This window comes from Acomys minous (assembly GCF_964271855.1).
Source record: "Acomys minous genome assembly, chromosome: 15".
Lineage (NCBI taxonomy): Eukaryota > Metazoa > Chordata > Mammalia > Rodentia > Muridae > Acomys > Acomys minous.
Genome location: NC_140497.1, coordinates 44,023,117 through 44,026,485, shown reverse-complemented (window position 1 = coordinate 44,026,485; position 3,369 = coordinate 44,023,117).

The following is a 3,369-nucleotide window of genomic DNA, read 5'->3' as shown; positions in this document are numbered from 1 at the left end:
ATGCTCTTTATCTTTCTAAGAAGTTGAATCATTTAAAAATTGTAAATCTTTCTTTTCTATGGCACAGAAATGAACTACATTTTAGATGATCAAAACAATTTTGTTCTAAAAATACCTTCATTTCTATCTTGGCTGTAGGTGCTGGCATTGACTTATAGCAGAAAGCACCACTCTGTATTTTTTCTCAAGCATCAAAGTCTTAATGTGTTTTATAAATACTCAGAAGTGGTTGAAATCCACTAACCTTTGTGTTCTTATTTTTTCATTCTTCTGGGAATATGTCTTTAAATTGGTTAAACAGATGGCTTTCTACTTGTGAAAGAAAAAATAATTCCAAGAATAGTCACCTCAAGATGGAGAAGTCAGGTTAAATTTCATTCTGGAGGGCACTGTTACTACCAAGGCATTTAACCTTTGAAACAGAGGGTATTCCAAGAAACAAGGAAGGACTCAAGGGGATCTCACTAACAGGGCTGAAGCAGTGATGCTCTAGAAGTATAATAAAAGCTTTAAAAATGAAAATTATATATAACATGGGATCATATGCAGAGTCTCTTGTATACCAGACAAGTGTTTTACCACTGAGCTATACACTCAGAATCCAACGCTTTAAGATGTCTAAAAAGTCATACAAAATTTCAAAGCTTTCTGGTTTCCCCCTTTACCTCAAAAACAATAGGTAATAAATACTTTGAGCATTTCTTTATAACTCTAGGAACTGACACGGAAACGTCTGAATGAAGCTGTGAAGCAGCCAATGTGTGTTTTGTCCCCACTGACTAATACAGAAGTGTCTTGTTGTACAGCCATGTTCAGCTTGTAGAAGCTTCTCTTATTGAACTTACACTTTGCTGAGGCCAAGGAGGAATGGAGTAGTGACATTTACAAGAACATAAAGGTAGTCCGTAATTAATTGTTGAGACACTAAGCACTTTAATGAAATTAGGAGTCCACCATGTAATAACATGAACTGAATGAGTTTCTCTCCTTGAAGCTTGTGCCAAACCAGTTTTGGAAGAGACCAGTTTTAGAAAGGTAAGACTTGGGAACATAGAGGGGAGGAAGTCTGAGAAAACATCTCGATTCACACAGATCTGGAGTTAGATTTTTGTCTGCATTGTTCTTAGTAAGGATATTACTTAGATTTTGTAAGCACCTTATGAGCATACATAAGCATATATATGAATGTATATAATAGTGAAAAATTCTTCTTTTATTATTAAATGAGGTAGCACATATAAGATGGTATGCTATAATTTCCCCATAATGATAGCCTTTTCCATTTGAGAGAATATTTGGAATAATAAGAAGAAAGAGGAACTTGGCTGTGTTTACAGGATGAGAAGGTTATGAATGGGCAAAGGGAGTGAATCAGAGAAGCAAAGTTGGGTGATGTAGAAAGATAAAGCAGCGCCAGATGAAGTCATTTGGGTTTTCCTCACCAATAATTTTTGAGCTTATTTATGTCAAAGCCTTCTGGTAGGCATAGAGATAAAAGTATGAGGAAGATGTTGCCTTGAAACTCAATGTTAAGTGTCAAGGAACTGGGGCTTTATGCTCAGGACAATTCTTCAAGAAGGGACAAGCTTGCAAGTGGTAGTTTTTTGGCAATTAGCACAAAATATTATCTTTTATGATGTAAGCTATAAAAACAGTTCCTGTCTCCTAGAGGTTGGGTATGAATGCTATGCTGTGTGTTATCGCATCCTGCAACTCATTCCTATGCAAGACAATCTGCTCCAATGTGCAAAGAGTCGGGGTTGCATGTAGGAATTCATTTCATGCCCTGGAATAAAGCCCTGGCTTTGAAACCACTATCACACTTGGAGTTAAATATCGCATTTAGTTTGGAATATTACACACACACACACACACACACACACACACACACACACACACACACACACACTATTGCATTGGGGCTACCAGCTTGGCTATCATTACGAACTGGAACTATAATAATTGTCTATTCTGGATCCAGGAGAAACATGGTAATCTAGATGTCTGGATATTGGAGCTAGTTTGATTATAAGCTGTGTGTAGCTCGTCACTACCTTGTTGGTAGAGTTTTTCAACCAGAAGTACTAAAACATAAAAAACGCTGGAAACAAGCCAGAAGTTCTAGAGTGCGTGACTAAATATAGACATTTTTTGACGAAGCTTTGCTTGGACAGGTTTTGCTTCTTCTTCTCACCTCTAGTCTATCTGTTATTATTATTTTTAATTTCCCCATTAACTCAGTAGAACTCAGAGCACACAGCGATCTCCCGGCACTGGCTCGCTAACTATTAATTTCAATGATTAACCTCTTAAAATTTTTTTTAAATTAAAAAATTTTTTTTGATTAACCTCTTTTTTAAATTAAAAATATTTTGATTCCTTACACATATTACATCTCTACTGCAGTTTCTTCTACCTCCCCTCCTCCCAGCCCCCCCCTTCCCCACTTCCCTTCCCCCCCCCCCCCCCCAGATCCACTCCTCATCTCTATCCTTTCAGAAAAGAGCAGGCTTCTCAGGGACATCAAATAAACGCGGCATGATGAATTATAATGCGACTACAATAGGACCAGGCACATCCCCACAGATTAAGCTGGGTGAGGCGACCCAGGAGGAGGAAAAGGATCCCAAGCGCAGGCAAAAGAGTTAGGGATATCCCGACTCTCACCGATAGGTCCCACAAGAACACGAAACTACACAACCATTACGTCTATGCAGAGGACCTAGTTCAGACCCAAACAGGTCTACGATTGTCACTACAGCCTCTGTGAACTTACTACTAGTTTGAATTCTGTTTCATTGATTCTGTAGGTCGTGTTCTCACGATGTCCTCCATCCCTATGGCTCCGAGAATCCTTCCCTCCCCTCTTCCTTGGGTTCCCCAGACTTTGTGTAGTGTTTGGCTGAGGGTCTCTGCATTTGTTCCTATCAGTTGTTGAACGATAAGTAGCTAATTTCTTAATTTCAGAGTGGGCTCTATACACAATTGTGTGTCAGAACTGAACTCAAATTGTTCTTAAAACGATCTTATTTTGTTCTCACCTTAGAAAGTGTCATTGGAGCCTAGGACTGAAGACATAAAAACTTAAGAGGAAGGCCTAATACCCTCCTCTAATATCTAAGCGCTGTCTTTATGACTCTTGTATATGATTTTATACGTGACTTTGACGCCCGCACACAGACATTGATCTACACAGAGCTCAATTTATTCTCTTCTGGTGGCTGTTCAGTTCAGGTGGTTAGGGCACCAGCTAATGAGAACAAGGTCACAGGTTCAATCTTTGTGTGGGCCAGCAAGGCTTGCTTTGTTCAGTGGCCACAGGCAGCTGTCTAGCATATGTCTGGCCCGGGTCATAAGAGGACAGGGCAA